Below are 11874 nucleotides of genomic sequence, written 5' to 3' on the forward strand. Positions count from 1 at the left end.
AGTCAAGTACTTGTAAAGTCGGTGTGGAGTCAAGATGGGATTGACCACTCCTGATTAACTTCAGGAAGAGAATGTCTCGTTGTGTTTCAATTTAGCAAAATCTAGGCCTGGGTAATCCTCGTGAGGAGTCACGGGATTTGTAAAATTTTGAGACACAATAGAGATGACTTGTATGAGTGTTGACAGTATACTCGAAGTCGTCTTGAGCATTATTGGTCAGAGGAATGAATTATACGGTAACCATAGGTCAGGATTCTTAGAATGTTGCTTTGCATACATTCGACCTATTTGGACATCGGGAACCATTGCTAGATAGTTACTTTGACTGATACAGAAATTGATTCCTATGCTACCAGCTTAGGTTCAAACCTATAGGATCATACACATAAAAGGTTGTAACCTAATCAGATGGTTAATCGACGATTGAGAATCATTCTAAGATTAGACGATTAATGTGATTGATGTTTGACCTAATGCAAGTGTTGCAGGAGGATCAATTAGCAATTGGATTGCTAATTAGCTCAATCTGATTGAGCAATTGGGCTGAGATCAAATCTAATTAAATTTGATTCAATTAGAATTGGTTTGGACTTAATTGGATTAAGTCTAATTGGTTTATTGGATAAACAAGTTGCAAGGGAGAACAAGTCCCTGTTCGACTAGGACTTGTATGCACCTAATTCCTAATTAAGTTAGGATTTAAATCAAAATTAAATATGATTTAATTTGATTTAATTAGGCTCCTAGTTAGACTAGGATCATCCTTAATTAGGTTGTAATTAATCTGGATTGGGTTCAAAGAGTTTGACCTAGTCTACATGAGAATCCTAGTTAGACTAGGATTCCATCTTCTCCCTTGCACCACCTAAGAAAGCCCACGCCCATATATTTATTTTCAAATATTTTTTTTTGTGATATCCATGTCTAAGAAATATAATCTTACACCACTTATTCTAGAGATTTGAATCAGATTTGATTTGGTTCATTATGGAAAGTGGTTTGGGTTTATTTCCTTTGATAAAGTCTCTCTTGACAAAAACTCCTCTCCCCTCTCTTGCGCCAACTTTCTCTATGCCTACCTTTTCTTTTTGTCATCTTTTTTGTATGTGGTTTCCTGATCTCCATGCAAATAATAAGGGAAGGGGCGTCCAAGAGTTGGATTGCCCATGGTTTCCTTGTTTGACTAGGTTATTTGACCTAGTCTACCTTATCTAGTGGTGCCTCCTATATGATAGGAGGGGGGAGTCAGAAATCTATGATTTTTCATAGAAGAGGCAGAGAAGAAAGAGGATGGCATGGGTGTTTTGAGGCACCAATTTTCTTGGAGGAGAGACTTCTATCAAGATATCAAAAGTTGATGTCTTGTAGAGATAAAAGGTAAGAGAGAAGATTGTCTTCTCTTATTATTTTTCTTTCAATTTATTTTTCTCTTTATTTTTGTAATTTTTATTTGATTAAAATCTAAGAGAGAAAGTGGGATGGCATGGTGGATCTATGCTCCAATGAGTTGGGGCATGGTGATCTGATTTTGGACATGATCTGATCATGTCCTGATGAGAGAAGAAGAAGAAAAGAAGGTCATCTCTTAAGGTTTCTTTTAGAACCCTTCTTCCCCATCAATCATGAGATTTTTCTATGAGAAAAATTAGATAACATAAGATCTAAAAGTTTGAGAAACATCTAGAGAAGAAGGTCTCCTCATGTCCAAGCATAGAGATGTTCTCAGGATATCAATCGTTGATGTCCGAAAGAGAAGATCTGTCTTCTCTTAAGATTTTTTCTATTATATATTATTTCTGATTTTAGAGAGGTCCAAGGGTTTGACTTCTCCCTCATTCCTCTTTATATTCTTCATCTCTTGAAATATCCAAGAGATCTGAAGAATATTTTTAGATTAACCATCCAGAGAGATCCGCAAGAAGCTAGCACTTCAAGCGGATCTTCGTTCGACGAACCTCCAATTTTATTACAGCCTCGTGTGGATCTCCTGTAGAGGTCGGACGCATGTGTGGTTCCAAAGATAATAAAAAAAATCAACCATGGAGTTCTCGACCCGTGCGAAGGTAAGAGATCTGATCTCTTCTCTTACCTAGATGTGATCTAGGTTTTAGATCTAAAATTATTTTAGATCTAGGGTATTGATTTGATCAATACCAAAGCTTTTATTTTCTGACTTATAAATGCAATATGACATGTTATAGGTTCTAGTTGTAGGGTTTAGTAATCTGATTACATACATTTATAGATTAAATTATTTAATTTACATATTCTACTGCGTTATATTTTAAAATATTTTGAAATTCATGCATGAAACCCTGCACTTTTTCCATCATATGGCGTGTAGGGGTGCTATTGTGATGTTCCAAGAAGAAAAACTGTGAAAAGAGTATTTTGTATTCATGCATGTTATTAGGACTTCATGCATATGTGATATGCTTAAAATGCTAGTTATAGTCATATTATATGATTATATTTTTCATATCTTAGAGATATGACTAGATACTATGTTTAGTTGTTATGATTTTTAAGATACAGCTATATTTGTACATCATTGTGATTGATTGATTTAAGATGTGCTTGAGACCATTAAAGCCCTCATAAAAATCATATTAAGTCATAGTGTTGTGAACCAGTAGCTAACCTATTTTTTTGAATCGATTAATTAATTGATGTCTAAGGAGTTTTCAAGTATGGTGGTTATTTAATTGGTTCCGTTGCTGGTCTGGCCAATTTTATTAGTGTCTAAGAAAAGCAATGGGAGGACCCCCACCAATCTTAACACTTTTCTGATCAATTGGATTAGTTCGAATCTTGAATGATAGTAGCTCAGTATTTTGAATACTACATATGTCTTCCTTCATGCCTAGTCAATATCCTATCAAATATTATAGTAGATTTGTTGTGATATCCACAAGGCTTGTGATTTATGTCACAAATTGACATAAAAAGTATCAATTAATATCTAAATTATCTAATTTTATTAAGAAATTGATACTTGTTATTATATTTTGCAGAAGAAGAGATCATTAATAGAAAGAACAAGGAAAGAGGATTCCAACGGCATAAATTTTATGCAAAACAGAGTTAAATTGACCCAGGAATTGAAGAATGAAGAAAGAAGACTCAATTGGGTCAAACCCGAGTCAAATCAGATCAAAATTGATCAAAAATCAACTGATTTGGTGATCTGATTAGCCGCCTGGTCCACAGCAACAGGCGCGTGGACCATGGACCCATCGGCGTACCATAAACCCCCCTAACAACTCTCTAAAACCTCTTAGTCCCACATCGAAAGTTTTGAAAACCTTATAACCCCCAAATGCCTATAAAAAGCCCCCAAAGGCCCTTGTTTTATGTATTCTTCCTTCCGATCAAGCTTGTAACCCTAGATAGTGGGGTTTTTAGCTCTCTTTTCAAGCTTCGAGTTTTGAGTTTTTGTAATAATTTTTTTTTATATATAAAATCTTATTTTTATGCAATTTCATCTCTTTACATTATGCAATTTATTTTTCTTGCAATTAGGATAGTTTAATTTATGCAATTTAATTTTATGCAATTAGGTTAGTTTAAATTATGCAGTTTAAATTTATGCAATTAGGATAGTTTAATTTATGAAATTAGGGTAGTTTATTTTTCTGTATTTAAATTTTGCAAGTAGATTTAGATCATGTCTAGCTAAGCATCCCTTCTAGGGTTTGCGATGAAGCTAGATCATGAGTAGGGATTTTACATAGGGTTCTTTCTTTTTCTTAGGGTTTCTTTTTCTTCCTCTTTTGCCAAGAATTTTTGATGAACTACAGTTGGGTCAGAGTCCCTTCATAGTTCATGCTTGATTCAGTGCATAGGAGGAGAAAACCCTAAGGGATCCTAGTTATTACTCCCCTGTAAAGAATCTTGATGGGTTATCGTTGGGCCTTAGTCCCTTCATAATCTATGCTTGGGAAAGACAAGAGGAGTAGTCGTTAGGATCATTAAGAAAAATTCTAGGTAGAATTCCCTAATCTAGATCTAGTGGATTCAAAAACCCTAGATCCTTAGTCTTATTGTCTTTAGCAAACAACTTTCGACTTTCGATTTTTGTTAAAGCTCGCTTGAGCATAGATTTGAAAATCATTTTTAAAACCAAGTCTCTGTGGGATCGATCCGTACTCGCTGGTCGTGCTACTCTGCACACCGTGCGCTTGCGATTTTATTTACAAATTTTAAGATTTGCACATCAAGTTTTTGGCGCCGTTGCCGGGGATTTGGCGTTTTAAATTATTTTCAAATATTTGTTCTTCGTGCGTTATAACTCTCTTTCTTTTTTCTTTAGGTTTCTATATTTAGTTGGTGATTGCTGGAAAACTCAGGTACGCTTCTAATTTCTCTTTTATTATTTTTAGTTAATTACTTTTGCTTTTAGACCTAATCATTTGAATTTACTTAATCATAAAAAAATATATATATATAAAACAAAACAAAAGACATTTCATAATCGTGAAGTAAAATATCAAAATAAAAAAAAAATTCTAAATTAAAATCTTTTACATTCTTGGTCATCTTGTTTATTTGTATTTGCATTTTCATAATTAATCTAAGGGCATCAACCCATTAACAAGATAAGGTGGGGATTTCATTACCCTTCCTTAGCCCAAAAACCATCTCCATCATATTGCATTACCTAGACTTTTAATCTTAAAATCAATTAGACGTCAACCTTAAGGAATTCGAGCTCAATAGGACAAGGAACCCTAAGAGTTCTACCAAGTTTGAGTTGTTTGATTAGTTGGTGTCTAGGCAAGTCCCTGAGGGTGGTTTGTTAAATTGGTTTAGTTGCTGGCCTGGCCAACTCGTTTGGTGTCTAGAAAGGCAACGATGAGTGAACCTCCCACCTCTTATACTTATCTGGCTAACTAGTTGATCAATCTTCACTTGGAAGGTTTGAAGGGTCATCTTGGAACAGTTAGGAGCTGTCTAGATTTAGGTTAACCCTAGGATAGATTGAGTTTAATTTATTGATTCACTTGTTTGAAAAAAAAAAAAAAATTTAAAATTTAAATTAATTTGGTTACTTTTCTTTAGATTTAGGACTCCTTAGGATCTTCTCTTTAGAACTTTTTCTCTTTTCTTTCTTTTCCTTATACATAAAAATTTTATTAAAAAAAAAAAAAATTATATAAACATCGAGAACCGTACACCTCGTGTGTGGAGAAGAGTGTCGGGTCGTCTAGTTAGAATTGAGTCAATTCCTGTTGTTCCAATGGCTGAACCAATCCAACCCATGACCTTTAAGGATTTGTATTATCCAGTTGGCTCCATCCAACCATCTTGTATCAGGTTGCCACAACCCACAGCTAACAATTTTGAAATCAAACCTCAAATCATAAATATGCTTCCAAAATTCACAGGATTAGAGGATGCTTATATATTTATTAGAGAATTTGAGGAGGTATGTGCAACCATGAAACTGCAATTAACAGAGGATGAGGTCAAACTTAGATTAATCAACTTTGCCCTTAAGGACAATGCTAAGAAGTGGCTTTATAGTCTGCCAAACTATTCTGTCACTATCTGGGAGGGCTTTGTGAGAATATTTTTAAAAAAGTATTTTCCCCATCATAAAACAGCTAGGATTAGGAATGAAATAAATCAATTTACCAACTAGCTGGTGAATCATTTTGGAAGTACTTTGATCGTTTCAAGAATCTTTTAACCCAATGCCCACACCATGGAATAGAAACTTGGAGACTATGCCAGATCATCTATGAGGGGTTAGATTCAAACTCAAGAACCATGCTAGAGTCCATGTGCCAAGGCCAATTTATGGACAAAGAAACTACTGAAGCTTGGCAATTCTTAGAAGACCTAGCCAAGAAAAATTTACAGTGGGAAACAACTAGGGAACCTGATAAAGCTACACCTTCAAGAGGAGGAATGCATCAAATTCAACCAACCCTAGCATCAGAGGCCAAGATTGCAACCTTAACACGTAGATTGGAAGCCTTAGAATTACAGAGACCAGCCAATGTAAATCAAATATCTGCACCCATGTGTAAAGGGTGCAATGCACCAGACCATGTCTTAGAAGAATGTTCCTACTCGAATGAGTGTGCACAGGTGAATGCCACCTATCAAGGACCATTGAACAATCCTTATGCACCCACATATAACCCAGGTTGGAGGAATCACCCGAATTTCTCATGGTCCCAGAATCCTAATGTAGGTAATCCAAATTTCAATCAGCAAAATCTAAGGCCCAACCCAGTAATGAACAACCCGCCAGGCTTCCATGATAATGACAAGAAAATTACCTCTTTAGAGAAAAGCCTAGAAGCCATGATGAAAACACATACTAGCTTTATGCAAACTACGGGTCAACTCATAAATAATAACACCCAAGCTATAGCCCGTCTGGAAATGCAAGTAAGTCAGCTGGCTTCGACCATTAGTGAACGAGAACATGGTAGGTTACCTAGCCAACATGAGCCAAATCCTAGGAACCAAAATGGTCCACGACCCCAACAAGGAAACCAAGTTAATGGTGTAAATGCCATTCATACCTTAAGATCAGGAAAACAAATAGACAATAAGTAGTTGCACTTGATGATATAGATGACTCATCTGCCGAGTCACCTTCTAAAACTACTACCTTTCAACCTCAAGCACCAGAAACTGAAAATTCACCTAGTCCAGTACTTAAAAGTCCTAGAGTTCCTTTTCCAAACAGACTGAAATCCAATAAATCTGAACATTTAGACAAAATTTTAGAGGTATTTAAACAAGTCCAAGTTAATATTCCTCTTTTAGATATAATCCATCAGGTTCCAACTTATGCCAAATTTTTAAAAGATCTTTGCACTAGGAAAAGGACCACTAATGTACCAAAGAAAGCATTTTTGGCTGCAAGTGTCAGTTCATACCTATCTAGCCATGTGCCAATTAAATATAAGGACCCTGGAGCTCCAACAATTTCTTGTGTTATTGGAGAAACCAATATAAAAAAAGGCCTTGCTAGATCTAGGAGCTAGTGTGAATATCCTTCCATATTCGGTGTATGAACAACTAGGATTAGAAAAACTTCAACCTACTGGGATCACATTACAGTTAGCCGATAGATCTCTCAGGATCCCTAAGGGAATGGTCGAGGATGTTCTGATAAAGGTTGAAATTTCATTTTCCCTATAGATTTTATTGTTTTAGAGACTGAGCCAGTTGCGAATCCTAAAGGACATATACCTGTCATTTTAGGAAGACCATTCTTAGCTACGGCCAATGCTGAAATCAATTGTCGAAATGGTCTAATGAAGTTATCCTTTGGAATATGACCATTGAGCTTAATGTTTTTAACTTAGAACAGGAATCCTCTTCTCATGCTGATGTCAATGTAGTCCAAGATGGTATTTATGAATCCATTGACATTAGTGATGATGAAGTCGACCTAGAGTCTAACCCCTGGTTAATCCATGAGTCTGAGGATGTCAATGAAATACTTAAAGAAAATCAGATTAATCAGGAATCGACACTTCCTACTGAACCAATCATTGAGATGGTGAAACCATCACCTAAACCATCGATAGAGGAAGCACCATTTTAGAACTGAAACCCCTCCCAGAACATCTCAAGTATGCATATCTAGGACCCAAAGAAACTTTGCCTGTAATTATTGCATCAGACCTAGATCCCAAGCAAGAGGAGGAGTTAGTGTCAGTTCTAAAAGCAAATCAGGAAGCAATAGGTTGGACCATAGCAGATATCAAAGGAATAAGCCCTTCTATAGTTCAACATAGAATATACTTAGAGGAAGAGGCTAAACCAACAAGAGAAGCCCAAAGAAGGCTTAATCCAGTTATGAAGGATGTAGTTAAAAAGGAGATTCTGAAACTCCTAGATAGTGGAATAATTTATCCTATTTCTGATAGCTCTTGGGTAAGCCCAGTTCAAGTAGTACCCAAAAATCTGGGGTAACAGTGGTCCAAAATGATGCAAACGAACTATCCCAACTAGGACCCAAACGGATGGAGGGTCTGTATAGACTATAGAAAGTTGAATGCTGCGACAAGGAAAGATCACTTTCCTTTGCCATTTATTGATCAAATGTTGGAAAGACTAGACGGACAAGAGTTTTACTATTTTCTTGATGGATACTCCGGTTACAACCAGATCCCCATAGCCGCTGAAGATCAAGAAAAACTACATTCACCTGTCCATTTGGTACTTTTGCCTATAGACGAATGCCCTTTGGACTATGTAATGCACCGGCAACCTTTCAGAGATGCATGATCAGCATGTTTTCAGATATGATAGAACGATTTCTAGAAATTTTTATGGATGACTTTTCTATTTTTTGGTCTAACCTTCTCCGAATGTCTGAATCACCTGCAATTAGTTCTAGAACGATGTAAGGAGAAGCACCTAGTTCTCAACTAGAAAAAATGTCAGTTTATGGTCAAACAGGGAATAGTTCTTGGCCATGTCATTTCTAAAAAGGGGATTGAAGTGGACAAGGCCAAAATAGATCTAATTGCAAGTCTTCCACCACCTAAATCTGTGAAAGAAATACGTTCATTTTTAGTCATGCTGGATTCTATAGAAGGTTTATTGCCAACTTTAGCAAAGTAGCACGTCCACTGACTAATCTTTTGGCAAAGGATACCAAATTTGAATTTACTCATGAGTGCTTGGAATCCTTTGAATTTCTAAAATGCACTTGTATCAGCTCCAATCATTCATCCTCCTGTCTGGTCTGAACCATTTGAATTAATGTGTGATGCGTCCGATCATGTTGTGGGCGCAATCTTAGGTCAACGAATAAATAAGCTACCTAGATGATATATTATGCAAGTAAAACCTTAAATGATGCGCAGCTTAACTACACCACAACTGAGAAGATTCCTTGCCGTTGTCTTTGCTTTAGAGAAATTTAGATCTTATTTGATTAGGACCCACACCATTGTTTACACCGATCACTCAGCCATTAGACATCTCCTAGCAAAGAAGGATGCCAAGGCACGTTTAATCAGATGGATTTTGCTCCTTCAAGAATTTGACCTAGAAATTAGGGACAAGAAAGGCACTGAGAACGTTGTAGCAGATCATTTGTCCGAATTTCAGTCGCACCATCTAGTGAACCACCCATCAATGAATCTTTCCCAGATGAGCAACTCATGTCTGTGTCTACTGAACCTTGGTTTGCTGATATTGTAAATTATTTAGCCATAGGTAAGATACCTTCTCATTGGACTAAGCAGGATAATATAAATTCTTTGCCCAAGTGAAGTATTTCATTTGGGATGATCCTTATCTTTTTAAACAATGTCCTGATCAAATTATTAGAAGGTGTATCCCAGATAACGAAGTCATGAATATTTTATCTTTTTCATGATCAAGCATGTGGGGTCACTTTGCGTCTAAGAAAACTGCTGCTAAGGTTCTCCAATGTGGTTTTTATTAGCCCAATTTGTTTAAGGATGCTCATGAATATTGTAAAAGTTGTGCTCAATGTCAGAAAATGGGTCGAATCACCAAGCGACACATGATGCCACTCAACCCAATCTTGGTAGTTGAAGTTTTTGATGTTTGGGGAATCGATTTCATGGGACCATTTCCCAAATTCCTTTGGAAATAAATATATTCTAGTAGCAGTTGATTATGTTCAAAGTGGGTAGAAGCAATTGCATGTAGAACACCCGATAGCAAAATGTCATTAAGTTTCTTAAAGAAAATATTCTCTCCCGTTCGGTATTCCTAGGGCAATCATTAGTGATCGGGAAACCCATTTTTGTAACCGACCTTTTGCAACATTGATGAAAAAGTATAATGTCACCCACAAATTGACCACACCATATCATCCTCAAACTAGTGGACAAGTTAAGTGTCAAACTGACAAATCAAAAAATTCTGGAAAAAACTGTTAGTGCCAATAGAAAGATGGTCTTTGAAATTAATTGATGCACTTTGGGCATACCGAACCGCTTTCAAGACCCAATCTAGGAATGTCTCCTTATAGATTGTGTTTGGTAAACCATGTCACTTGCCTATTGAGATAGAACACAAAGCCATGTAGGCCATCAAACAACTAAATACAAATTTGAACGACGCTGGAAAACCATAGAAAGCTTCAGTGAATGAATTAGAAGAACTTAGAAATGAAGCCTATGAAAATGCAAAGATATACAAGAACGAACCAAAGCATTCATGATCAATCAATTATGAGAAAACTTTCAATATCGGACAAAAGTACTCTTATATAACTCTAGATTACATCTGTTTCCAGGAAAGCTAGGTCTAGATGGACAGGACCATTTTTAGTAAAGGAAGTCTTTTCACACGGACTGTTGAGATTGAAAACCCAAGTAATAGTGTTATCTTTAAAGTTAATGGTCAACGATTAAAACCATTCTTGAATTACCTGTCAAGACTATGAAGATGCCATGTTCTTTATGAACCAACTTATTCTGATTAAGTTTCTTCGAGTTTGGTCTGGCTGAAGACATAAAACTTAGCGCTTCTGGGAGCAACCCAGCTTATTTAATTTCTAATGTTTTTTTTGTTTTCAGTTTGCTTAGGACAATTAAATTAGATAAACTCCATTGGACAATGTCGGTCAAGTTGAGGGGAGAGCTTGAACAAAATCAGGTGTTATCATTCCTTTTCCTTCCACTATGAGTTATTTCTTGCATTTAATATATAAAAAAAATAAATAAATAAATATATATATTATATATATATATATAAATAAATTAATCTATAAAAGAAATAAGAGTAAGTTAGAAAGTATTTGCTAATGTAGTGATCACGGAGAAGATTAGCTGGTTAGACTCTTGTGGCTTAGGTCATTTAAGACTATTAGCACTTCCAATTGCACATGCACACTAACAAGTAAAGTAGGTGTTAATTGTAAGGCCAATTAAGGATTTGAGTATTATTTAAATTAGATAATTTTCTCTACACCCCAATTGAAGAAATTTGAATTTAAGGAAAGAGCTACCTGCCTGAAATAAAATGCAAAACACAGAGTAAATGTGGATTGCCCTAAGCCTAGTAACCGGGTCTCTTCACCTAAGTCAAGTGTTGAGATTCGCGTCAAACGGTGGTGGGAAGGCCAGGATGCTCAGCAAAAAAAAAAAAAAAAAAAAAAAAAAAAAAAAAAAACAGTGTGAAAGCTACCTTAGTTCTTTGTTTAATCTGGGGTGTATAGAAAATTAATCGAACTAAGTTATGAAAAATGATACAATTGGCCTGTACAAGTTAATACTGAAATACTAAGTTAGTTATCACTCACACAAGTGCTATAAAACTTTAAGTGTACTCTAAGAAAGCTTCTAAGTAGACTGACTACCGATTCTAATTCGAAGCTCATTACTTAGTAATACTAGAAAACTTCTTGAATTTCGATCTTAAATTAATTTGCAAAGGAAGGATCTTTTTGAATATGATCTTATTTTGGTACATTGCTAAGGGACTAGCAATGATTAAGTTGGGGGGTGTGATTTATGTCACAAATTGACATAAAAAGTATCAATTAATATCTAAATTATCTAACTTTATTAAGAAATTGATACTTGTTATTATATTTTGCAGAAGAAGAGATCATCAATAGAAAGAACAAGGAAAGAGGATTCCAACGGCAAATTTTATGCAAAACGGAGTTAAATTGACCCAGAATTGAAGAATGAAGAAAGAAGACTCAATTGGGTCAAACCCGAGTCAAATCAGATCAAAATTGATCAAAAATCAACTGATTTGGTGATCTGGTTAGCCGCCTGGTCCACAGCAACAGGCGCATGGACCATGGACCCATCGCGTACCATAAACCCCCCCTAACAATCTTCGACTCTTAGCCACATCGGAAAGTTTGAAAACCTTATAACCCCAAATGCCTATAAAAAAGCCCCA

This window comes from Elaeis guineensis, chromosome 2 (genome assembly GCF_000442705.2).
Source record: "Elaeis guineensis isolate ETL-2024a chromosome 2, EG11, whole genome shotgun sequence".
In the NCBI taxonomy this organism is placed as follows: Eukaryota; Viridiplantae; Streptophyta; class Magnoliopsida; order Arecales; family Arecaceae; genus Elaeis; species Elaeis guineensis.